At 43.1% G+C, this 13,472-nt stretch overlaps 1 protein-coding gene across 2 annotated transcripts in view; it reads left to right on the top strand.

Annotated features, from left to right (window-relative positions):
• The first annotated feature begins 311 nt into the window (after positions 1-311).
• TMEM108 (transmembrane protein 108) overlaps positions 312-13,472 on the top strand; it is a 426,991-nt gene continuing 413,830 nt past the window's right edge. For both annotated transcript variants that reach the window (XM_027960370.3, XM_027960365.3), the window contains exons 1-2: positions 312-446; positions 7,223-7,337. The gene's annotated coding sequence lies outside the window, so the exon portion shown is untranslated. The remainder of the gene's footprint in view (positions 447-7,222; positions 7,338-13,472) is intronic.

Below are 13,472 nucleotides of genomic sequence, written 5' to 3'. Positions count from 1 at the left end.
TCAAGTCCCCGTCTCAGGCTTACTGGATCAGAATCCGCTTTTTAATAAGATGCCCAGGTCATTCTTGTTCATATTTAGCATTTGAGATATCAATAGATCTAGTAATTGTCAATCTAGCACCAATCAGAGCCCCAAACAGAGATCCAGCCCTTTGTACACGCCTCTCACCCGATCCACTCTGTAGCAACCGAATCCCCGGAGACATCGGAACGGGTGCTGCCGAGGGCAGCTTGGTGATTGGCTAGGTCGACCACGTGACCGGCGCTGGCCCTCCCGTGCTAGTGGATTGGCTCTCGCGTACGCTGACGGACAGAGCCGGGGCGGGCCAAAGCCAGGTCGGAGGGGCGCGCGCGGTGGCGCGGAGGGGCGAGAACGCGAGTGCGCGTGCGCGAGCGGCGGGGCTCTTTCCCCGAGCCGTCGGAGGGAGCGGGAGCGCTTCTCCCGAGGTAAGAGCTGCCGCGGGGCGGGCTCCCTGCCCCTCCGCGGCCGATTGCGGGCGAGCGGGGCGGGGGGAAGTCTGAGGTCCGCCCGCCCGGGGAGCCTCACTTGGGAGAGGATGCAGACCCAGGCTCAGTCATCTCCCTCGGTGCCTCGGTTTCCCTTTTCTGCCCGCTAGTGCATCTCCCCATCCTCTTCACCGCGGTGACGGGTCCACCCGAGGGGAGTTGCCCACCTGGTAGCCTCGCCTCCGCCTTTGTTTCTCTCCCGGAGGGATGCTGGTACCGACCCCCTCCCCAGGTAAAGGGTGAAGGGTGGTGGGGCGGGGACGTCTCCGGCGCAAGACCTGGCCTAGAGCCGGGGAGAAGATGGCTTTAATGCAGTGGGATCTGTCACATGTGAGAACGAAGGAAAAAAATGTAGTGTCACTTTGGCCAAGCCACGGGACTCGAACTAATCCGGCGGCGGCGGCGACCAAAGCCGTATTCCTGGCGCAGCCGTGCGGGCAGGGGTGGGGGCAGGACCCTCGGGCCAGCCCAGGTGCGCCGGTGGAAGGCTTCTCCGGACCTGCCTGGAGCTCTCACCCCAGAGTTGCACCGAAACGCTTTCAGCCTGCCGAAGGGATCAAGATCAAGAGATTCGTAAAGAGAAGGGGGAAAAATTATTTTTTTAAAGCCGCTGGGCACTGGCGGAGAAGGTCTAAGTGAGAGGCTACAGTGAGAAATTACAGCGAAACTGATGGCTGGTAGTTGTGAGGGGGAAGATCCCTGCAGTGAACTGCAGAGCAGACCATCACACGGATATTCTCCTTCAAGAAAACCTGATCCCCCCCACCCCCCGGGGGGTGGTGCTGGTTATCTCTGTAAACTGAGGTTTTTCTGGACTGCCGAATCAAGTATTGACTTATTTTTAGCATGTTAATGGGTGCTAGGGAGAAGGGAAGGCAGGTTACACCCGTTTAGATCTCCTTAATTCTTTCAAAAGTGCGTGTTAAAAGAAGGCCTTTGGATGTCAAAAGCTGCTTGTGTGTGTGTGTGTGTGTGTGTGAGTGTGAGTGTGTGATTATGGTTTGGGGATGGGAGATGTCTCCTTGAAGTCATACTTTACAAAAGGCATCCTCTGCTTCTTTCCTTCTCAATTTCCCTAAACCTGAAATAGCAAGAGCATACTGTACAGCTCATAACAAAGTATGAAAAGCCCCTTCAGTTTTCCACTAGTTAATTTATTAGCTATACCTGCTAGTCTGCTTGGTTCAGAACGGGTTAAACTATCATTAGAAAGATTTTACTGTATTATGGAATTCCACTATAATTCATTTACAACTTATTCTGGTAGGAAATGGACAGGAATCTCTCTACCTGATTCCTCAGAGACATCCTGACAGGGTTCCAAGGCTTTTTATTGCTCTTACCTTCCCCATACAAAGTTTTGTTTCTTTAGGAAACGGTGTGATCTTTTTTTTTTTTTCCAAACATCTCAGACACACACCATGCCTGTGAAATGCCCAAACTTGTTAGGAAATCAATTTACTTGGCAAGTTCAAACTAACTAAAGAAGGCACACTTAAATTTGTTAGGGGGAATCAGAATTAACATCAACTGTAGCAGATCAACTTCTGGTGGTTTTCTGGGGTGAGCCAAAGTAAAAGAAAAGGTGTTGCAAAGCTTGTTGGGAATGTAACAAATGACCTCATAAAGTAAAATATAGATTGTCACCTGACAGATTGGTACATAAAGCAAATTAGAGTAATTTTAGAACTTGTCAGTGATTTGTTTCCAGCTGGTATCAGTGGGGAGAGGAAGGAATTCTGAGGCTCGGGTAGGAAGTATAGTTTGAAAAGGTATATGGTTTTGTGTTTAGAGAGAAAATGTCGCTTTTGTTATATAAACTGCACAAAGGGCGTGCAGTGTTTATGTTTAGTCTGTGAAAGGGAGGCAAGCGTTTTGGAAAGGTTGAAAAACACTTATTAGGTTAAACAAGGGAAAGCAGAAAGATTGGCAGGCTTAGTTCATCTTAAGGGAAGCAGTGTACCTCAGTGATCTACAGGACAAGGTTTATTCTCTGATTCAGTAAAAGCCCACTAATGTTGCTTCCAAAGCAACAACAAAATCGTTTCCTTTCTGTCGTTTCTGTCCCCTGGGTCAGGGAGGGAAGAGTGAATGAGAGATTATAGAGTCTGACCTGCATGCCTAAGCAGTACTGTCCTTTGAGCAGGGTCTGTGTCACACTGTGTAAATCTAAGAACCGTCACGTTGATAGAGGTCTAAGCACCTTCCCTGGACTCTTGTTGTAAGATAGAGTGGGATAGCATTGCCACAGGTGGAAGCAAGGTGAGAACATCTGATACGGAAGCCCTAGGAAGTGTTTCAGTGAGGCTCTGCCTTTGGAGCTTTGAGAAGGCAGAGCTGCCTCTCTACTGGCTTGACAGGCTGGGTTTTATACGGCTTCCCAAGGACCTGCCCTTCATGATGGGGGCTCCTGTGGATTTCTATGTCTCAGGTTGTAAGCATCAGTTACGCTTGTAATGTGCTCTAGAAAAGAAAGGCTCACAAAAACACAAATCTAGGCTGCCATTCTTTCAGGCATGTCAACCGCAGGCTTCCAGAAAACAAGTTATGCCCTCCCTACCAGTAGATGGCACTGCTGTCTCTGGGAAGTCCTGGAGGAGATGAAACAGGAGCTGGCAAACCAGTGATGTATAGGTCTGGTCTAGAAGATTTTGAAAGGCTGTGTCAGTTTCCTAAGAAAATCATAAAAAAAAGAAAAAAGTTACGAAAGCCATAAATATTGATACAAAGTAGGAATGATGGTTGTGGAGGTTGAGAATGGGTGCCATTACTTTGCTGGTTGTGTGTGGGAAATGGAGAGGGTAAGCTGACAAGCATTGGAACACAGGTTTTGAAAGCTCTTGCATACATATTGTTGGCTAATTGAAAATGAGGTTGAATTCATGATTCAATCAAATTTCCCAACAACTTCCTAGTGTCTACGTCTTTGCTTATAAAATTTGTCTACATGTGGACGGGACTATCGAAATACACATATAACTTTTAAACCGAATCAATATCCTATAATTATGTATCTGAAGATAGTGGTGAGAGTATTAGTAAAAATAATGCTCATGATTACTGTATTTTAGAGCTGTCCACAATAGTAGGTCAAAGTTATTCTGAATCAGTTTCTTCTAAAACTTAAAAATTCCTAACAAGTATTCTACAATTTTAAGATTTTATTAGCAATTCACATCCTGAACTTTGGTTTTATTGACCTTATTAGCCAGGGTTTGTTCATTTGTTCCCCTCTTTTGAACCACCTTTTCTTTCATTTTTTAAAAAAATAATTGACTGTTTTTATATGAATTTTGTAGCCATATATTTGAAGGGGGCGATACTGTTGCTAATGAGGTTACTGTGCATATGAGCTTTGACCCTTTTGGAGGCATAGAACTCTGCTCCTGGGAGTCATTACCCAAATCACCTGCTTCCTCGTGCTGTCCTTGTGCTATGGCTCAGCTTTTTGGAGTTTATTTCCATCTCTCTTCAAGTGAACTCATGAGCTGAGTTTTATACCAATGCCAAATCCTAAAATCTTGCTGACGATAGACAGAAGTAGTCACAACAGTTTGCTAACATTACCTCATCATGTGACCTCAAATACATTTCTTTGCCTTTCTGAACCTCAGTTTTCTCACCTGGGTCACTGGAATTGGGTGAGATGTCTCTTGAAAAAAATCCTTTCTAAGTCAAAAATTCTACACCCAGCTGATTCTTATAGTGTCAACATTTCTGAAGCCCCTGAAAAATTCTCATCTAAAAGGTATTTTCATGCAGTGAACCTAGAGCAAAAAGAAATCTCACTGATATTTCTTCTCAGAGAATCCTAATAATTCAGAGTTGTAGGAAACCTTAGGGATGGTGTAGCTTGACCTTCTCATTTCATAGACAAAGAGTTTCACCTCAGAGCTGAGTGATTTGCCCAAGCTAACAGAACTAGAGAGGTAGAAAGCTGGGACCCAAGCTCATGTCAGTCCTGCCTTTTCCAGTGCTGAATTTCTTCACCTGCCATCAGTACGAAGAAGATGATGTGTCTACAGGGCTGGAGCCAAGAAAATTCTGTTAAAGTAGGGTTTTTAAACCACAGCATGAATAGTATTGTGTTGGGCAGAAATTCAAGGTCTGACTTCTTTTTTGCACCTCATTGTTTTCTTCACTGACTGTTCTTGAGTAGTATTCTTTACTATACATCCTTGTTCTTTTTAAAACTTTCCTGCAGAAGAAAAAAACTTTCTTTACCCTAAAAGAGTCATTCCCCAATCAGATGTTTTTAAATTGGGTCCATGGACTCTCTGAAGGCTATGTGACTAGAATAATTTCCATATAATTGATTTCCATATAATTGATTTCCTTTTTATTTTCTCTGCATTTAAGAGATTATTCTGAGGAGTTCCTTAGGCTTCAGTAGATTGCCAAAAGTACGGGAGAGTCCATGGCACAAGAATAGGTAAAACTTCTAGGGTCGAGAAGAGGTTCTGGGAAATTGCCAGGATGGGAGAGTTTTTGAGGTGCTAGAGACACTACTCTTGCCTGGAAAATCCTATGGACGGAGGAGCCTATTGGGCTGCAGTCCATGGGGTCACTAAGAGTTGGATACAACTGAGCAACTTCCCTTTCACTTTTCACTTTCATGCACTGGAGAAGGAAATGGCAATTCACTCCAGTATTCTTGCCTGGGAAATCCCATCAACAGAGGAACCTGGAAGGCTATAGTCCATGGGGTCACAAAGAGTTTGACATGAATGGCAACCCACTCCAGTGTTCTTGCCTGGAGAATCCCAGGGACTGGTGGGCTGCCGTCTATGGGGTCGCACAGAGTCGGACACGACTGAAGTGGCTTAGCAGCAGCAGAGACACTATGGCAGAAGAGAGTTGGGGGTGGAGTAACCTGTAGCAGTTCTTAGAACATTTTACCTTTATTAAAATGCTTGAAATTACTCACTAGATGAAGATGCTGATAATAGCATTTTACTCATCTTAACGATGGATATGCAAGTATTGATTTCCATTTATCATTTCTTGTTCATTAAGTAGTCCCTCCTAATTTTGCCAAAACACTTTCAAATTTTTATCTCTTTATTGGAGACATGCATATTAAGTGGTTCCATTCTTCCCTTCCTGATTTAGAACTTTGAATTTGGACTCCTGTCTTTCATTGCTGAGGCCCTATATTTTACTTTCTGCTCTTAACTTCAAGGACTCACCATGCTCTCAGAGATGCAAAATAATTTAAGTATCATGGATAAAAAAAGTCTTGAGATTCCTTTATTTGTCCCCATAATTGGCTATGGAAACCTCTGTTCCTCCTCAGCTAATTATTAATACTTCCTTTCCCTTTTTTATTTGCAGTCTCAAATTCTCTTTTTCTAATTGTCCCTTAATAGCAATGACTCAGTGTGTATGTATAGAATATAAAAATTCTTGTTTTTGCCAGAAGGTATACAGAAGTTAATTTGTGTTCAGGTCGCATTTTGGACTTGTGAGATATAACTTTGGTGGAGATCACTGTTTCGAAGAACATTTGCTTGAAAAACTTGGTCTGCCCTGTGACCCCCTTCCCTTATGTTTGGTATGATGGTGGTCCATGCTGGTGAATGCTACCTTCTGGTACCTTTTTAGATTTGGGCCAGAGTAGCCATTTGCTCTCACTTTAGCAGAAGAATAAGAATTACCTTTTGTTTTTCAGTAATTCAATTTTTGATTGAATTTATGTAATAGCAGAAGAAAAAGTCCAATTTCTGTACTCTAATTCCAGCACACTGAGTTAGTATGAGATTTGAGGGACATTGTTGACTTCTGAGTTTGTTTCCTTGCCTGGAAAATAAGGCAGAAAAGCAGTAACCACTTAAATTCTTTCTAGTTCCAAAATCTTGTGACTCTTTGAAATTTTACCTGGTATCCTGATAATGGGGAATTTATGTATAATCAAAGTTGGTGCCAGTTCTTTATATCTGCAGATCACTTTGTGGAATACAAAAATATTTTCTAATTTTTAAAATCTCTTTTCTACTTCAATCTTCTTTTCTACTACAACATCTGGGAGTTTGCAGCTCAGCATTTTGTCAAGATACCCAGGCTATGCATGCTGTTTTGTCTCATTTTTGAGTCTCACATTGACGCATAGGTCAATGAGGGAAGCAGAGTATTTCACAGATGAGGAAACAAGATCTCAGAGTGATTAAGTAACTAAGTCAGATTTACTGTTAGTGTCTCACCCAGAACTCCAGACTCTAAAGCTAATATCTTCATTGGGCTGGTGTCAGGCTTATATGATACTGATTATTAGCTACCCAGCAACCCACGGATTTAGGTGTGGCTGTGTAACTAAGTGGAAGTGGAAAAGTATTGTGGTCCATTTCTAGGGAAAAAAGAAACAAAAAGAGAGCACCCATGCAAGTTCCTCCATGCTGTTTTATACTCTGTGTAGGCTGGAATGGAGAGGGTCCCTACGAGATCGTGGGATGCTATGTTAAAGGATGGCAGGACGTTTGTCAGCCTGGTTGCCTGGATTGCTGTTAAGGGAGACTGTTCAATTGTGCAGTATGTATACAGGAACAAGAAATAAGCTTTTATTGAACTTAAACCATTATATATATTTGGGTTTCTGTGTTAAGTAAATACTGATAGTTAGCCTGCGCTAGCAAATTCACTTGAGGAGCAGTGGCTTGGAACTTGAAGTTATGGATCTTCTGGCCTAACGTATTCATTCTTTCATTTTTCGTCTTTGGTAGTTGGTGATCGATTGGTTGTGATCCACCATGCAGAAGTGAGTGATGAAAGGCAACAGAGCTGATGGGTCATGAGGATGTAAGTGCATTTGAAGGCTCTCACACCCTCTACTCCAGGGTAAGTCAAAGGCATTCTTTGCCATTGTTGTTCTGGTTTTACTCTTGTCTTAACAGCCTTTTGGCGTCAGTGCAGCGGGGTGCCCTGTCTGTGAAAGCTTCCCAAAGCCTTTAGTGATTCAGGTCATAAACACTGTTAAGATCAGCACTTACAAAGCTAAAACCATGATCAAGGTGATGGGATAGAATCTACATGGCAATATCTCAACATAAGAATTTTTTAGTGAGTTTGTATGGGGTTTGATTTACGTAGAGGGTGAGGGTGTTGCTGGGCCCTTCTGAGAAGGGAACTAGGCCTGAGTGCTGTTTTCCTGTAGCCATATCATATTATTATCTCTGCTGACACAAATTCCCCTCTCTCAGCACTCTACTCTTCCATGGATCACTTTGCTTAACTTTTCCTGCGTTAATCACGTTTTTTTTTTTTTTTTTTTTCGGGGGATGGGAAACTGCTTACCAGAGAGTTGATGATTTTCAGTTTGGTAGATAATAGCGGTAGCAAAGCACATGGTTCTGCCCATTCCATTTTATTTTATCCAGTGTCACTGGAAGTCACATGTCCATTCCCTCCTCATCTGTTTGCAGTCCTTAGTGCAATGGATGTAGGCACCAGGAGCATTATAACTAAAGCTGCTTTGGATTTTCATCTGTCGTGAAGATTTTGAGACCAGAAGGAGATTTGGTGTGCCCTTCTCAGAGGCAGTGGAGGGCTGAGAGGGAGGAGTGGAAAGGACATCCCATCCTTTCTGAGGTCTCTGGATTTTAGAGCTTAAACTAAAACCAGACTCACTAAAGAGAAAATAATAATTAATACAAATCTAAGCAGAGCTAAGACTGGTTAGGAAAAAGGGGGACAGGACGTTAGATTTAGAAGAAAAAAAAGTACTCAGCTGAGGAACTGAATGGAGGATTGTTTTTAAGCGTCTTAGTTCAATACTGTGGAGTCCTTGCTGATAATGTCCCATTACCCACGCTCAGACAGAGGGCACCCAGTAAGGCTGATGTCCTTCTGTGCCTCACATGGCTCAGTAATGAGTACAATTTACTGAACAAAATAGACAATTAGGAGCTGTAGATCTCTGGGGATTCCCATAAGCATGCATCATTACAGCTCTGGAGTGATGCATGTGCTTAGAGATAAGCAAAGCAGAGGACAGGGAGCTGTAACAGGGCACGTCAACAACTGGAGGGTCTAGGTGAGCAGCCAGACACAGACCCCAGCTCAGCGCCTGGGGGTCACTAAGGAAAGGACCTGGTCTCTGCTAAGCTTTCTCATTAGAGGAAAGGAGCCAGACTTTGCCAGCTTTTCCTTATTTTCCTCTGTGGCACCAAAAAGTATAGCATGACAGAAATAGCACTCAACTGGTATGTTTCCGTATAAATGCTGTATGAGGATCAAATTACAGAGGGAGCTATTCTTTATTGATTAGAAGCCAAAGAAACTAGTGCTGGAGATGCCAGAGGATCAGGGGTTCTCATCCTCAGCACCATTGGCATGCCTAGCCCGGTGCTTCTTTGTTGTGGGCTATCCTGTGCAATGAAGCATGTTCGGCAGCGTCCTTGGCCTCTACCCTCTAGATGCCTGTAGTTCCCCCAACCCCCACCACAATCATGACAATCAAAAGTGTCTCCAGACATTGCCAAATGTGCCCTGGGGAAAAAACTGCCCCTGGTTGAGAACCACTGCTGGAGGTGACTTAATTTTGCTCTTGAGTTTCTCTGGGATGGCATTTCAGTAACTTAGCCTCATTATGCTAGTTTCCCTGCCTGTAAAGTAGACACAGCATCTGTAAGTCTGAAGCCAAAAGAAGGGATGTACAAAGCACTGTGTGATTACTTGAGAGCTCTATGAATGCTAAGAAATACCTGTCTCCTAAAATACCCAGGACCCAGGGATCTCTCTTAATCTTTATGAAGGCAGTAGCTGAGGAGCAGGGGAGTTTGAAGGGTCAGTGGTGTGGGAAATGATGCATAGTGCCAGACTCTGATTTCACTTGAAGCCTTCATATTCAGTTCATTTCAACAATATACTCTTGAATAAAGGCTTTTTTTTTGGAAAGGGAAAAATGGGAGCGTGGAGGAGAGAGAAATAAGCTGCTAGAAGAGCAGTCAAAGAAATTGCTTTTAGCTAGGGATTGGAGATTGTGGTAATCTTAAAGTGACTCGTATAATTAGTGCTAAGTTGCTTCAGTCATGTCTGATTCTTTGCGACCCTATGCATTGTAGCCCACCAAGCTCCTCTGTCCATGGAGATTCTCCAGGCAAGAATATTGGAGTGGGTTGCCATGCCCTCCTTCAGGGGACTTTCCTGACCCAGGGATTGAACTTGAGTCTCTTAAGTCTTCTGCATTGGCAGGTGGGATCTTTGTCACTAGTGCCACCTAGTGAAGGGAAGTCACTAGGACATAAAGTCACCAAAGGACATAAAGAAGTTACCCTCCCAAAGAAAAATATCCTCCCAAATTACTATGGATCCTAGAGCAGATTTTGTGAGTAATACAACAAATACCAGAGAATGTTTGGAGAAGTCCGTTTTTATTCTTTAGCTTTTCCATCTATTTCTCTCCTTTGAAAGTATAGAAAAGGGGTTGTCTTCAACCCATGCCCTTTGAATGATACATAAAATGTTTTAGGGTCTTGGTTGTTCTCTGGTCATCTTCTAGAACTGTGCTGGAATGGTGAAAAGGGCTATCACCTTGCCTTGGTCCTGAAGCAGTCACGTTATTTTACTAGAAAACCTCAGTTTAGGAAGAGCAAGTGCAGGGATTAGGTGTAAACTGTCCTGGCAGGTTTGAGTTCAGCCTTGCTGAGGTGTTGGTCCTTGTACTTATTAGATACACTCACCAAACTTACACCAAGACCATATTGACACAGCACAGTGTGGACAGAGAGTGTGGCCATCATCAGGAAGTTCTGTTGGACAGCACTGCTTTAATCTGTAAAGACTTTATCAGAAATCCATACTTGTAGTGACAGTGTGTGTGTGCTTGTTATAACAAGACCTCACCTCATTTAGAACAGAATTGTGTTTTGGATTTCTCCATCCTGGGTCACTTTTCAGTCTGTGAGAGGATCTTGCTGAACTTTTTTTTTTTTTTTTTAGTTTTTTATTTTTTAAATTTTAAAATCTTTAATTCTTACATGCATTCCCAAACATGAACCCCCCTCCCACCTCCCTCCCCATAACATCTTTCTGGGTCATCCCCATGCACCATCCCCAAGCATGCTGCATCCTGCGTCAGACATAGACTGGCGATTCAATTCACATGATAGTATACATGTTAGAATGTCATTCTCCCAAATCATCCCACCCTCTCCCTCTCCCTCTGAGTCCAAAAGTCCGTTATACACATCTGTGTCTCTTTCCCTGTCTTGCATACAGGGTTGTCATTGCCATCTTCCTAAATTCCATATATATGTGTTAGTATACTGTATTGGTGTTTTTCTTTCTGGCTTACTTCACTCTGTATAATTGGCTCCAGTTTCATCCATCTCATCAGAACTGATTCAAATGAATTCTGTTTAACGGCTGAGTAATACTCCATTGTGTATATGTACCACAGCTTTCTTATCCATTCATCTGCTGATGGACATCTAGGTTGTTTCCATGTCCTGGCTATTATAAACAGTGCTGCGATGAACATTGGGGTACATGTGTCTCTTTCAATTCTGGTTTCCTCGGTGTGTATGCCCAGAAGTGGGATTGCTGGGTCATAAGGTAGTTCTATTTGCAATTTTTTAAGGAATCTCCACACTGTTTTCCATAGTGGCTGTACTAGTTTGCATTCCCACCAACAGTGTAGGAGGGTTCCCTTTTCTCCACACCCTCGCCAGCATTTATTGCTTGCAGATTTTTGGATCGCAGCCATTCTGACTGGTGTGAAGTGGTACCTCATTGTGGTTTTGATTTGCATTTCTCTAATAATGAGTGATGTTGAGCATCTTTTCATGTGTTTGTTAGCCATCCGTACATCTTCTTTGGAGAAATGTCTATTTAGTTCTTTGGCCCATTTTTTGATTGGGTCGTTTATTTTTCTGGAGTTGAGCTGCAGAAGTTGCTTGTATATTTTTGAGATTAGTTGTTTGTCAGTTGCTTCATTTGCTATTATTTTCTCCCATTCAGAAGGCTGTCTTTTCACCTTGCTTATATTTTCCTTTGTTGTGCAGAAGCTTTTAATTTTAATTAGATCCCATTTGTTTATTTTTGCTTTTATTTCCAGAATTCTGGGAGGTGGATCATAGAGGATCCTGCTGTGATTTATGTCTGAGAGTGTTTTGCCTATGTTCTCCTCTAGGAGTTTTATAGTTTCTGATCTTACATTTAGATCTTTAATCCATTTTGAGTTTATTTTTGTGTGCGGTGTTAGAACTTTTTAGCTTGCTGAAGCACCTGTCACAGAAAGTGCCATGAACCTGTCTCTCTGACATAACTGAGTGCACTGCCTCAAAAATATTTGTGCTTTAATCCCAGGCTGCTGAGCTGTCTCTTTCCATTTGGTGTCTCCACACCCTGACTCTCGGTGGTGAAGCTTGTTTGTGCAGGATGTCTCTTTTGATAAGGCCTAGAGCATCAGAGCTTCACAAAGGGTCTGGGACAGGTGGTGAGAGAGTTTTCACCTTCCTTCCTTCCAAGCCCCAGCATGGCTCAGAAAAGTGTTTCATAAGAAGGTATTAGTTCACAAGCTTAAGCTCTGAGGCGTTATCCCCTAAAGAATTAGTTTGTAAAGTAGTATAGAACATATTTAGTAGTTAAGCCCTTGAGCAACATGGACGAATTTTCAGGTGATATTATCTCTTTCTAGTACCAATATTAGTTGCTCTGAAACTATCATAATTAGAACAAATGAAAAGATGTAAAAATAAAGACACATATTTTAAAAGATGTAATTTAAATCTAACTGAAGGAGTGAGAGCAGAGGGTTTGCGTGCTGTGAGTGGTGTTGCTGGAGACAAGGCCTGGAGATGGCTGGGCTGAGATGACTCTTGGATGGCCTTCACTGGTCGCCTCTCTCCTGACTGTGTGGTGCCGATCCTCATATTGCCCTCCTCTCTTCACTTTGTGTTTCTGTTCTGCTTGGGGTGTTGGAGGGGTCTTAGTGTTTCTCAAGGGAGGTTCCCTTAGCATTTTGATAGAATGACTCATCATTGTGTGAAACTTTGCTGTCCATTATAAGACATATAGCATCCCTGGTTGTTGAATGTTTGTATTACTCTAACCAAGTCATCAAGTCAACCGACAAAGCCGCCTGTATTTCTAAATATGGCCTCTGATTGAGAATCACTGGCTGCTAGAGTGTTGGGGGGTCTTAGAAAGGGGGAGTAATTAGAGTTACAGAAGTCGCAGGTGCTCAGAGGGGCTTGCTCATTAATTTCTGGTATAACCTGACCTATTCCCAGTGTTGGAACTGCTTTGGGAGCCAATATGATTCTATAGAGACCGGAAGAATCAGGTTTTGCCAGTGGAAAACTTGGTCCCTGAAGCTCGAAATCAACCCAGGAGTCACAGGGGGGAAGTCTGTCAGTGCCACAGAGGGTGGAGAGAATACTGAGGCTCCCAGAGCATGCTGGTTTCTATTCTTGACTGGGAGAAAAAATGCAGCAAGGGAGATTTAAATACAATCCAAGAGAAAGGGATTTTTCCAGCCATTTCTTTTCTTTCTCTGTGAATACAGAAACTGGCAAAGTAGCCCTAAATTTGTGAGGTTATGTGTAGACTCTCAGATGGGAAATCTGAGGTTGTTTTATAGTTAGTAAAGAGAAAAAGAACACTTTCAGACGTCTTGCTGTGGGGCATCTATAAATGTCTCTGATTACAAGAACAGAAGCCCATTCAAGTTTCCTTAAGAAATGGAAGGCTTAAGTAAGAATACGTGGGAAAATAAAACAAACGTCAGACATGTGGCAAGTTGTGGGTAATCCCAGAGGTCTTTCAGGATGAGAAAGAGCCATCATGTGGCCAGACCTCACGGCGACAGGACCTAACTCAGGACCAGGAAGATTATTGCCCGATCTGTTGCGACTCCAGGATGTGTCTGCACAAACAGTGCTTGATCAGTCTGCATTCTACTTCTCCACCTTTACATGGCTCAGGATTCCTGTTTTGGCTTCTCTACTCATATCTTCCTGTCCCCACAAC

This window comes from Ovis aries, chromosome 1 (genome assembly GCF_016772045.2).
Source record: "Ovis aries strain OAR_USU_Benz2616 breed Rambouillet chromosome 1, ARS-UI_Ramb_v3.0, whole genome shotgun sequence".
Lineage (NCBI taxonomy): Eukaryota > Metazoa > Chordata > Mammalia > Artiodactyla > Bovidae > Ovis > Ovis aries.
The sequence above is the reverse complement of the archived record's forward strand: the minus strand, read 5'-3'. Positions and strand labels throughout refer to the sequence as shown.